Below are 13,706 nucleotides of genomic sequence, written 5' to 3' on the forward strand. Positions count from 1 at the left end.
CAGTGGCCACTTCACAGGACCCTGGGCACAGTGCCTGGCATCTGAAATGCTATCACTGAAGGCTCAGGACACCCCTGGGCAGGAAGCAGTTTACCCAGAAGAAGGCGCATCCACGAGGTTTCAGGGCCACAGCATCTGTGGCGGGGAGTCCTGGTTAGGCCCCTGCCTGGCGATGTGACTGCAGGTTCGTCTCTGCCTCTCTCGGGGTCTCAGCTTCCTGCTCTGTTCAGTACGGGGTGCAGTGGAACTGACCTTTGAGGTCTCTTCCTGCCTGGTTCCCAAAGGGAGGCAGGCTGGGGCCTGCCCAGGGCCTTGAGGGAGGGGTCACTGGATTTTCCCTTTAGATTAACTGGCAGCCACGTCAGCTGGACAGGCTCTGGGGCCGTGCTTCCCCCGGGGGCGCCCCTCAGCAGCCTCGGAGCAGAGGGTGCCGGGAGCCAAACCAGCGGGACAGGACCGGACCAGCGGGGCCCCGCCCGTCCGGGGCATGGCAGGGTGCAGAGTCGGTGACGGCCCGGGGTCCTTGGGAGAAGGAGTCCCCCTCCCTCCCGTCCCACCGTTTGTCTCTGTCTCCCCATCCCCGTCATCCTCTGTCTCTTCTGGCCCCTCTCCCATCCCTCTCTGTCTGTCTCTTTCCTGCCCTGACTCTGATTCTCATAATTTCTGTCTCCTCCGTCCCTCCACCTCCATCTTTCTGCCTCTAACTTCCCATCTTCTTTCCTCTCTCCATTTCTTTCTCCGTCTTTCTCTCCTCTGTCTCTTTACATTTTTTTTACCGAAGCCCTTCTTTTTTGTTGTCTCTCTCCTTCATTTCTTCTTTCTCCATCTCTCAAATTTTTCTGTTCTGTTTCTTTTGTGCATGCATGTATGTGTGTGTGTGTGTGTGTCTCTCTCTCTCTCTCCTAATTCTTTTCCTCCTTTCTTTGTCCCTCTCCCCCCTCCACACCTTGAACCCAGGTCCAGGGCCCAGCTTAACCCAGCCTTTTCCTGCTCATATTATCCAAGCCGTGACGTCATCTGATGCTCACAACCCCTGCCCCTCCCTGGGGAGACAGGCAGGGCAGGGTTTCTCATCCCATTGTCAAGATGGATGGAGGTGACTTGCCAGGAGTCACACAGTGCATAAGGGAGAAGCCAGGTTAGACGTCCCCTAGGCTGTGGGGAGGGCCTCCCCTGGCCCTGGGAGACTCAGCTCCTTGAGAACCTTCCTGCCTCAGGGCCTTCCTCCCTCTGCCCCGTGGAGCTGGCCTCCCGGCCCCACCCGAGGGCTCTCTGCAGCTCTCTGCGCCAAGACAGTGGTGCAGGCGGTGCCTAACTCCAGAGCATTCTGCATTCATTCAAAACCTAAAATAGTTACTGAGAGTCTACTTTGTGTCAGGCACGGGCAGAGCCATGCACAGAGAGAGGAGGGGAGGGGAGTCAAGGATGCTTGAGTTGGGGGATGGAGGTGGGAGGCATCTTTGGGGGGTCAGGGGTCGGGCAACCTGGAGCAGCTGGGGCCTGGGCTGTGTCTTCTAGGAAGCTGCCTCCACGGGAGGGAGTTCCCTGGTGGTCCAGTGATTGGGATTGGGCACATTCACTTCTAGGGCCCTGGGTTCAATCCCTGGTCAGGGAACTAAGAGCCTGCAGCAGATCTTAGTGACCACACTTAGTGATCTTATCAGATCACACACAAGCCTGGCTAGGTTTGTCCCCTGACCATCTCTGACCTTCAGGCTGAAGCCTGCCATGACTTGCAGGATCTGGGCCTGGCTGAACTCACCAGCTCCCCGCTTCTCTGTTCCAGCCACACAGGACTACTTTCATTTCTATAATAACTAGGCCCTCTTAGGGCCTTTGTACGTGCTGTTCCCTTTACCTAAAATACTTCCCTTTGCTTTTCCTGGGCTTGTTCCTGCTCATCTTTCAAGTGTTGGTTTAATCACCTCCTCCAGGAATTCCTCCTCCCTGACTACCCTAACCCAGGATGGGCTCACCGAGGGGCTGGCAGTTGCTGCTGGCATCAGGGGCACCCAGGACACGGTTCAACACTCAGCAGCAGCACCCTCATTTAGGACAGGGGACTGGAGGAGGGAGGCATTGTGGGTGTCATAGATTCAGGGTTCAAATGGACCCTGTTTCCCATCCTACTCTGCCATAGCTGGTCAGTGTAAAGCCACTTTTCTGAGTCCCTGTTGTACAAGTAAATAAATCCATTCTGTCCACACCAGTGCCGAACAATAAAAGTCTAGTGCAAGCCATAAATGTAATTTAAAATTTCCTAGCCACAGTTGAAAAAAATGAGAAACAGGTGAGATTAATTTTAATGATACATTTTATGTAAACCACATGCAAAATATTATTTCAGTGTGTAATCAACACTTAAATTATTAATGAACTATTTTGCATTCTTTTTTCATACTAAGTCTTTGAAATCTTTGTGTATTTTATATTTATGTGCATGTGTGAAGTCTCTTCAGTCATGTCTGACTCTTTGTGACCCTGTGGATAGTAGCCCCACCAGTCTCCTCTGGCCATGGGAATCTCCTGATAAGAATACTGGAGTGGGTTGCCATGCCCTCCTCCAGGGATCTTCCCAACCAAAGATTGAATCTGCATCCCCTGCATTGGCAGCTGGATTCTTTACCCACTGAGCCACCTGGGAAGCCCATTTCATACTTATCAGTTCAGTTCAGATCAGTTGCTCAGTCGTGTTCAACTCTTTGAGACCCCATGGACTGCAGCATGCCAGGCTTCCCTGGCATTCCCAGGCTTCATCACCAACTCCCGGAGCTTATTCAAACTCATGTCCATTGAGTCAGTGATGCCATCCAACCATCTCATCCTCTGTTGTCCCCTTCTCCTCCTGCCCTCAATCTTTCCCAGCATCAGGGTCTTTTCCAATGAGTCAGTTCTTCACATCGGGTAGCCAAAGTATTGGAGTTTCATCTTCAGCATCAGTCCTTCCAATGAATATTCAGGACTTCTTTTCTTCAGGATGGACTGGTTGGATCTCCTTGCAGTCCAAGGGACTCTCAAGAGTCTTCTCCAACACCACAGTTCAAAAGCATGGTGCCTCTGAATTTGGATTTCACATTTCAAGCACTCAGTAGCAACATGACGCTACAGGCTACTGAATTGTACGGCATGGCTCTGTGTCTTGATCTGTGTGGTGATTACATAGTGTATTTAGATGTAAAAATCCATGGACCCGAATACTTAAGACTTTGGCCTTATTATGTATACAAATTATCTCTAGTCTTGAGAAAAAAAAATATTCCCAGGTTTCTGGCCTGATCCTGGGTGGACAACGGGTGAGGCAATTTCCTGGGGGTGGAGAAGACTGAAGGTGAACAGATGGGGAGCAGGATAGGGGAAAATAGTCTGAGATCTTGATCCCTTTAGGGGTTTGTTGCTCCCAGGACCTGGGCAAGTTTCCAGTCACCCCCCACCCCCGACCAGGAGCTGTGCAAACTTCGGCTGCCCCCTGGTGGCCATATAGCAGTTCAGTTGCTCAGTCGTGTCCAACTCTTTGCAACCCCATGGACTGCAGCACGCCAGGCCTCCCTGTCCATCACCAACTCCCAGAGCTTACTCAAACTCATGTCCATTGAGTCGGTGATGCCATCCAACCATCTCATCCTCTGTTGTCGCCTTCTCCTCCTGCCCTCAGTCTTTTCCAGCATCAGAGTCTTTTCCAATGAGTTGGTTCTTCGCATCAGGTGGCCAAAGTATTGGAGTTTCAGCTTCAGAATCAGTCCTCCCAATGAACACCCGGGACTGATCTCCTTTAGGATGGACTGGTTGGATCTCCTTGCAGGCCAAAGGACTCTCAAGAGTCTTCTCCAACACCACAGTTAAGCATCAATTCTTCGGTGCTCAGCTTTCTTTATAGTCCAGCTCTCACATCCATACATGACTACTGGAAAAACCACAGCTTTGACTAGATGGACCTTTATTGGAAAAGTAATATCTCTACTTTTTAATATGCTGTCTAGGTTGGTCCTAGCTTTTCTTCCAAGGAGCAAGCGTCTTTTAATTTCATGGCTGCAGTCACCATGTGCAGTGATTTTGGAGCCCAAGAAAATAAAGTCTCTCACTGTTTCCATTGTTTCTCCATCTATTTGCCCTGAAATGATGGGACCAGATGCCATGATCTTAGTTTTCTGAATGTTGAGCTTTAAGCCAACTTTTTCACTCTCCTCTTTTCCTTTCATCAAGAGGCTCTTTAGTTCTTCTTCGTTTTCTGCCATAAGGGTGGTGGCATCTGTGTATCTGAGGTTATTGACATTTCTCCCAGCAATCCTGATTCCATCCAGTCCAGCGTTTCTCATGATGTACTGTGCATTTAAGTTAAATAAGCAGGGTGACAATATACAGCCTTGACATACTCCTTTTCCTATTTGGAACCAGTCTGTTTTTCCGTGTCCAGTTCTAACTGTTGCTTCTTGACCTGCATATTCCCATGTCTTTAAGAATTTTCCACAGTTTGTTATGATCCACATAGTCAAAGGCTCTGGCGTAGTCAATAAAGCAGATGTTTTTCTGGAACTCTCTTGCTTCTTCGATGATCCAATGGATGGTGGCGATTTGATCTCCAGTTCCTCTGCCTTTTCTAAATCCAGCTTGAACACCTGAAAGTTCATGGTTCATGTACAGCTGAAGCCTGTATAATGTATGGCTGATAATTCTTTCCTCTATGAACTGTCAGGAGGACTCACTGAGATGGGGCTCCCCTGATTGCCCAGTGGTTAGGGCTCAGTGCTTTCACTGTGGGGGGTGTGGCTGCGATCCCTGGGTGGAAACTAGGATCCTACAGGCCGAGCTGTGAAGCCTAAAAAAAAGGGGGTTTATGAAGGACTTTTTTTCATAAAGTTAATCCTTTATGAAGGATTAACTTTCATAAAGCCCTTAACATGGTGTGTGACTCATTAATAAACATTCAGTTCAGTTCAGTTCAGGTCAGTTGCTCAATCGTGTCCAACTCTTTGTGACCCCATAAATCGCAGCACGCCAGGCCTCCCTGTCCATCACCAACTCCCGGAGTTCACTCAGACTCACATCCATCGAGTCAGTGATGCCATCCAGCCATCTCAACCTCTGTCGTCCCCTCAGCATCAGAGTCTTTTCCAATGAGTCAACTCTTTGCATGAGGTGGCCAAAATACTGGAGTTTCAGCTTTAGCATCATTCCTTCCAAAGAAATCCCAAAGCTGATCTCCTTCAGAATGGACTGGTTGGACCTCTTTGAAGTCCAAAGGACTCTCAAGAGTATTCTCCAACACCACAGTTCAAAGGCATCAATTCTTCGGTGCTCAGCTTTCTTCACAGTCCAACTCTCACATCCATACAAGACCACTGGAAAAACCATAGCCTTGACTAGACGGATCTTTGTTGGCAAAGTAATGTCTCTGCTTTTGAATATGCTATCTAGGTTAGTCATAACTTTCCTTCCAAGAAGTAAGCGTCTTTTAATTTCATGGCTACAGTCACCATCTGCAGTGATTTGGGAGCCCAGAAAAATAAAGTCTGACACTGTTTCCACTGTTTCCCCATCTATTTCCCAAGAAGTGATGGGACCAGATGCCATGATCGTCGTTTTCTGAATGTTGAGCTTTAAACCAACTTTTTGACTCTCCTCTTTCACTTTCATCAAGAGGCTTTTGAGTTCCTCTTCACTTTCTGCCATAGGGTGGTGTCATCTGCATATCTGAGGTTATTGATATTTCTCCCTGCAATCTTAATTCCAGCTTGTTCTTCTTCCAGTCCAGCGTTTCTCATGATGTACTCTGCATATAAGTTAAATAAGCAGGGTGACAATATACAGCATTGACGTACTCTTTTTCCTATTTGGAACCAGTCTGTTGTTCCATGTCCAGTTCTAACTGTTGCTTCTTGACCTGCATACAAATTTCTCAAGAGGCAGGTCAGGTGGTCTGGTATTCCCATCTCTTTCAGAATTTTCCACAGTTTATTGTGATCCAAGGGCTTCCTTGGTGGCTCAGAGGTTAAAGTGTCTGCCTCCAATGCGGGAGACCCGGGTTCGATCCCTGGGTCGGGAAGATCCCCTGGAGAAGGAAGTGGCAACCCACTCCAGTATTCTTGCCTGGAGAATCCCATGGACGGAGGAGCCTGGTGGGCTACAGTCCACGGGGTCACAAAGAGTCGGACACGACTGAGCGACTTCACTTTCACACAGTCAAAGGCTTTGGCATAGTTAATAAAGCAAAAATAGATGTTTTTCTGGAACTCTCTTGCTTCTTCAATGATCCAGCGGATGTTGGCAAAGTTGGATGTTGGTTAATAAACATTCAGTTCAGTCGCTCAGTTGTGTCCGACTCTTTGTGACCCCATGAATCGCAGCACGCCAGGCCTCCCTGTCCATCACCAACTCCCAGAGTTCACTCAGACTCACGTCCATCGAGTCAGTGATGCCATCCAGCCATCTCATCCTCTGTCGTCCCCTCAGCATCAGAGTCTTTTCCAATGAGTCAACTCTTTGCTTGAGGTGGCCAAAATACTGGAGTTTCAGCTTCAGCATCATTCCCTCTAAAGAAATCCCAGAGCTGATCTCCTTCAGAATGGACTGGTTGGATCTCCTTGCAGTCCAAGGGACTCTCAAGAGTCTTCTCCAACACCACAGTTCAAAAGCATCAATTCTTCAGCGTTCAGCCTTCTTCACAGTCCAACTCTCACATCCATACATGACCACAGGAAAAACCATAGCCTTGACTAGACGGATCTTTGTTGGCAAAGTAATGTCTCTGCTTTTGAATATGCTATCTAGGTTGGTCATAACTTTCCTTCCAAGGAGTAAGTGTCTTTGAATTTCATGGCTGCAGTCACCATCTGCAGTGATTTGGGAGCCCAGAAAAATAAAGTCTGACACTGTTTCCACTGTTTCCCCATCTATTTCCCAAGAAGTGATGGGACTGGATGCCATGATCTTCGTTTTCTGAATGTTGAGCTTTAAGCCAACTTTCTCACTCTCCTCTTTCACTTTCATCAAGAGGCTTTTGAGTTCCTCTTCACTTTCTGCCATAGGGTGGTGTCATATGCATATCTGAGGTTATTGATATTTCTCCCGGCAATGTTGATCCCAGCTTGTGTTTCTTCCAGTCCAGCGTTTCTCATGATGTACTCTGCATATAAGTTAAATAAGCAGGTTGACAATATACAGCCTTGACGTACTCCCTTTCCTATTTGGAAACAGTCTGTTGTTCCATGTCCAGTTCTAACTGTTGCTTCCTGACCTGCATACAGATTTCTCAAGAGGCAGGTCAGGTGGTCTGGTATTCCCATCTCTTTCAGAATTTTTCACAGTTTATTGTGATCCACACAGTCAAAGGCTTTGGCATAGTCAATAAAGCAGAAATAGATGTTTTTCTGGAACTTTCTTGCTTTTTCCATGATCCAGCGGATGTTGGCAATTTGATCTCTGGTTCCTCTGCCTTTTCTAAAACCAGCTTGAACATCAGGAAGTTCATGGTTCATGCATTGCTGAAGCCTGGCTTAGAGAATTTTGAGCATTACTTTACTAGCGTGTGAGATGAGTGCAATTGTGCAGTAGTTTGAGCATTCTTTGGCATTGCCTTTCTTTGGGATTGGAATGAAAACTGACCTTTTCCAGTCCTGTGGCCATTGCTGAGTTTTCCAAATTTGCTGGCATAATGAGTGCAGCACTTTCACAGCATCATCTTTCAGGATTTGAAATAACTCAACTGGAATTCCATCACCTCCACTAGCTTTGTTCATAGTGATGTTTTCTAAGGCCCACTTGACTTCACATTCCAGGATGTCTGGCTCTAGATGAGTGATCACGCCATCGTGATCTTTTTTGTACAGTTCTTCTGTGCATTCTTGCCACCTCCTCTTAATATCTTCTGCTTCTGTTAGGTCCATACAATTTCTGTCCTTTATCGAGCCCATCTTTGCATGAAATATCCCCTTGGAATCTCTAATTTTCTTGAAGAGATCTCTAGTCTTTCCCATTCTGTTGTTTTCTTCTATTTCTTTGCATTGATCGCTGAGGAAGGCTTTCACCCATTATTAATAGGAGTGTTAGTATTTGTCTTAGAGGAGCAAGAGGAGAGGAGGTATGGGGCGAGGAGGAAGGTTAGGGCTATTAAAATAAGAACTCTGGGGACTTCCCTGGTGGTCTAGTGATTAAAAATATGTTTTTCAATGAAGAGGATGAAGGTTGGAACCCTGGTGAGGGAATTAAGATTCTCCAGGGCAACTGAACCCCCCCTCCACCCCCACCTCAACAACTAGTGAGCCCTGCAATGAAAGATCTGCATGACTAAGACCTGACACAACCAAATAAATAAACATTAAAAAAAAAAAAAGAACTCTGGGGATGCTCAGAACAAGCAGAAGAAGAAATCAGAACATTTCTATTTATTGTATTATTCCCCACTAAAATGAATATTTTTCACTTAGCACAGCTTGTGGTAGACATCAAATACTATTAAATCCATGCTAGGTCCTAGCAACATAAATGCAAACATCACCACTGGGGCTTCTGGGGGCTGTATGTACCTCCACGTGCTAGGCAGAAAAGCTATTACTTGATATATTTTTGAAGCTGAAGTGCTTCCAAGTTTGGTAGTTCCAATCCTGTTGTGTCTTGGGAACGTTTCTAATAGCGAGAACATGAAGAAATAAACAGTGCTAGTTCCCCAATGTTAACGTTTTGGGAATGTTTCCAGACGAGACCGTGAGAATGACCTCATTTCTGACAAAGGAAAAGTTGAACTGTCACCTTCAGTCTGACTCAAGAACCCAAGAAAGGACAGATGGGAATACAATCAGCAAGTTTGTCTTAAATGGAGCTGTTGGCTTCAGTATCTTTTCATAATGATGGGGTTCTGTGACTTTTCAAAGGAGGTAGCAGCTCAAGCAAGAATTGACTTCGTTTTATTTTGATTCTTGTGTAGTTGATTTACAGTGTTGTGTTAATTTCTGCAGTACAGCAAAGTGATTCAATTACCCACATGCATTATTTTTCATATTCTTTTCCATTTTAGTTTAGAACAGGATATTGAATACAGTTCCCTGTGCAAAACAATAGGACTTCTTTGTTTATCCATTGTATATGTAATAGTTTGCCTCTCCAACAGGAATTTTTTTAAAGTACACTGAGAGGTCACTCAGTTCTAAGCCTGTTCCGTATCCTTACAACAACATTCTGAGGTAGGACTGCTGCTGCTGCTGCTAAGTCTCATCAGTCGTGTCCAACTCTGTGCGACCCCAGAGACGGCAGCCCACCAGGCTCCCCCGTCCCTGGGATTCTCCAGGCAAGAACACTGGAGTGGGTTGCCATTTCCTTCTCCAGAGGTAGGACTAAATCTTTCCATTTAAAAAGGTGAGGAAATGGAGGCTTCTGTAGGTAACACTTCTGTCTGATGTCACACAGCTAGTAAGCATGGGACCTTTGCACACTCTCCCATCAGAGATTAGCAGAAACACGCCCCTGGCTGAACAAGTTTGGGTTTATTATTTGTTACAGCAAAGCGGGGGATGTGAACCCTGAGAAACACTAGGGCATCTCAGTAACATAGTCTTAGGAAGGTCATTTAGGATTTGGGCTTGTGAGAGATAACTTGAGGATAGGCTTTAGGAAGCGGGGCTTCCAATCAAGGAATGGATAGGAGACCTGAACAGACATTTCTCCAAAGAAGACATACAGATGGCCAATGGACACATGGAAAGCTGCTTCACATCACTAATTATTAGAGAAATGTCAATCAAAACTACAATAAATTATGACATCACATCACTCAGAATGGCCATCATAAAAATGACTACAAATAATACATGTTGGACAGGGTGTGAAGAAAAAGGAACCCTCTTACACTGTTGGTGGGAATGTAAGCTGGTGCAGCCACTGTTTAAAGCCATTTGGAGATTCCTCAAAAATCTAAAAATGGAATTACCACATAATCCATCAATCCCACTCCTGGACATGTATCTGAAAAAGATATAAAGTCTAATTTAAAAAGATACATGCACCCCAGTGTAGCACTATTTACAATAGCCAAGACATGGAAGCAGTCTAAATGTCCATCAACAGATGAATGGATAAAGACATGTACATATATACATATACATACATATACAAAATGGAATATTAGTCAGACTTTCAGCTCAGTTCAGTTCAGCTGCTCAGTTGTCTCTGACTCTTTGCAACTCCATGGACTGCAGCACACCAGGCCTCACTGTCCATTACCAACTCCTGGAGCTTGCTCAAACTCATGTCCGTCAAGTTGGTGATGCCATCCAACCATCTCATCCTCTGTCATCCCCTTCTCCTCCTGCCTTCAATCTTTCCCAGCATCAGGGTCTTTTCCAATGAGTCAGTTCTTTGCATTAGGTGGCCAAAGTATTTGGAGTTTCAGGTTCAGCATCAGTCCTTCCAAGGAATATTCAGGACTGATTTCCTTTAGGATCAACTGGTTGGATCTCCTTGCAGTCCAAGGAACTCTCAGACTTTAAAAAGAATGAAATATTGCTATTTTGCAGCAACATGGATGGACCTAGAGGTTGTGATACTAAATGAAGTAAGTCAGTGAAAGAAAGACAAATATTATATGGTATCACTTATTTGTAGCATCCAAACAAATAATACAGATTCATTTAATAACAAAATGGAAACAGACTTAGAAATGAAGAAAACGAACTTATGGTTATCAAAGGGGAAAGGGGAGGAAGAGGGATAAATCAGGAGGATGGGATCAACAGATAGACACAACTATACATAACATAGATAGAGGATCTGTGCTCTCACTGCCAAGGGACCAGGCTTGACTCCTGCGGGGGTGGGGGGCAGGGAGCTAAAATCCCACAAGCTGCTTGGTGTGGCTAAAAAATAAATAAAATTTAAAAATTAAAATAAACAACAAGGATGTACTGTTTAGCACATGGAACTATATTCAACACCTTGTAATAACCCATAATGGAAAAGAATCCAAAACTGTACATTTTAAGTTAACACAATATTGTAAATCCACTATAGTTAAATAAGGAAGCAGGGTTTTAATTTGGATCAGATGCTGTGTATGACGGGGTATCTTGGTAAATCTTATCTAGAACAAGGGACTAGACAGGGATTAAAGCTGTAATTGATGAAGAAATAGCTATCTCTATATAAGCCATGGTAGGGAAATACTTGGTCATTTTTGTGCTTTGGACAATGTTCTTCGTTTTGTCTGATTCAGACATGATTATGGAAGGGTCTTGTTCATGTCTTGATCCATCACAGTCATGGAGTGGCCTTGTCTGATGTTGATGTTCTGTGCTTTGCTTTTATGCTAAACAGAAGAACACCAAGGGCTCCCTGTGAATGTCAGCCTAGCTCCTGGATATCAGGGGCTACTTTTCTGTTTCTCAGAGCCTGAACTCAAATCCAGGTTCATGTGACTAGAAACATCTCCTGTGTCCACAGGAACTTGAAGGATGGCAGATAAGGAATTTCATTTATGAGTTTATTTCATCTACTGCCTTCACCTCCTAGTCAGACTCAACCACTAAGACAGTCCCTGGGATAACGGTAGGCACTTAATAAATAAATACTTGTTGAATTAATGGAACAATGAAGATGGGTGTTAAAAGCTCCAGAGAGCAATGTCTGGGTGCAAACTGCAGCTCTGCCATCTCTCAGTATGTCATCTAAAAACTGTTAACTAAACGACAAAATTGCATAAGCTTTTAAAAGCTTTTCTTTACCATTTGTAAACCAGAGGTAATGACCTAAACCAGTCACAAGACTGCTGTGAGGATCAAATGAACCATTGTGTGCAATGTGTTTAGGCAAGCTCGGTAAATGTTTGCTATTAATATTTTGAAGCTAAGTAGCCCGTTAGTTTTGTTATTGTATGTTTAATATTTTACCTGCTAAGCATGAAAGCAAAGATCTTGTCTTCTTCTCTACTGCTTCACCATGCCAAGCACACAAATGTTTGATACGTAAATAAGTAAATTGGCTAGTAGGACCCAGGCTCTCCTCTCATTTTGAGGGTAAATTTTAATTTTTATATAATTTCTGTCAAATGAAATAAAAACACACAGTATGGGAGCAGTCAGTTTCAATTTTATTGAGGACTTACTGAGGACTATAGCCCAGGAGGAGATAGCCTCTTAGAGGAACTTCTCTGAGGAACTGCTCCCAAATGATAGTGGAGGTTGCTATATATGTGACTTTATATCTAAAATCACACATATAAATTGTAAAATTGTATAAATCTAAAATTGTGTGTGCAGTCAGGACTTCCCTGGTGGTTTCAGTGGTAAAGAATCTGCCTGCTGATACAAGAGATGAAGGTTCAACCCCTGGGTCAGGAAGATTCCCTGGAGAAGGAAATGGCAACTCACTCCAATATTCTTCCCTGGGAAATCTCATGGACAGAGAAGCCTGGTGGGCTACAGTCCATTGGGTCACAAAGAGTCGGACACAACTTACGTGCAATCAAGTACACATCTTTATAGAAGTTTGCTGAAGGTCACGAAAAACACATAAGTCAGTTAATGACAAATATTTTCCTAGCTATAATAATATGCAAGAAGTTGGGCTCCTAAAATTTTCTCCTGAAAATACCTAACCATCTGAAGGCCTGTTCTGCCAGTTTTCCCAGTGCAGAGTGCCTTGTTTCTGATCTCCACCCCCAAACTCCTTTCTTTGTGTGTTGGAGGTCAGAGACTATGGTGGCTAATGACTCAATCCTCATAGAACCAGGTGTCAAGAGACTTTCTTCAGTTGATATTTAAAACTAAAAGAAAAGTTGCAAAAATTATGTAAGGAACTTCCACATACCCTTCACCTAGATTCACCACTTATTTACATTTTGCCTCATTTGCTTATTCTCTCAATTTTATACATTTTTTCCTAAATCATTTTAAATTAAGTTGGAGACATTGTGCCCTTTTATCCCTAATAATTCTGTGAGTATTTCCTAAGAAAAGGGGAGTTCTCTTAACTTATAACAGCAATACAATTATCAAATGTAGAAATTTTAACACTGATACAATTTGTAATAACAGCAAAACCACGTCCATATTCAAATTTGATCTCTTCCAGGAAACACATGATCTTTACTTGACCTATAACTGGTGATGTTACTCTGATCATTTTGATTCATTTGTCCTGCAAGGCTGCTGCTGCTGCTAAGTTGCTTCAGTCATGTTCGACTCTGTGCGACCCCAGAGATGGCAGCCTACCAGGCTCCTCCATCCCTGGGATTCTCCAGGCAAGAACACTGGAGGGGGTTGCCATTTCCTTCTCCGATGCATGAAAGTGAAAAGTGAAAGTGAAGTTGCTCAGTCATGTCCAACTCTTCTCGACCCCATGGACTGCAGCCTGTGAGGCCCCTCTGCCCATGGGAGTTTCCAGGCAAGAGTACTGGAGTGGGTTGCCATTGCCTTCTCCACCTGCAAGGCTAACCTCTGTAAAATTCCTATTTTCCCTTTGTAGTCAATAAGTAATTTATGGGAGACCCTTTACTGTGTAACCATCCTGTTCCTCCAGGTTTACCATCCATTACTGGAAGAATAAGTCAATAAGTAATTTATGGGAGACCCTTTACTGTGTAACCATCCTGTTCCTCCAGGTTTACCATCCATTACTGGAAGAAACACAAGCTGAAATCAAGATTGCCGGGAGAAATATCAATAACCTCAGATATGCAGATGACACCACCCTTATGGCAGAAAGTGAAGGGGAACTCAAAAGCC

Source organism: Bubalus kerabau, chromosome 16, assembly GCF_029407905.1.
Source record: "Bubalus kerabau isolate K-KA32 ecotype Philippines breed swamp buffalo chromosome 16, PCC_UOA_SB_1v2, whole genome shotgun sequence".
Taxonomy (NCBI): Eukaryota; Metazoa; Chordata; class Mammalia; order Artiodactyla; family Bovidae; genus Bubalus; species Bubalus kerabau.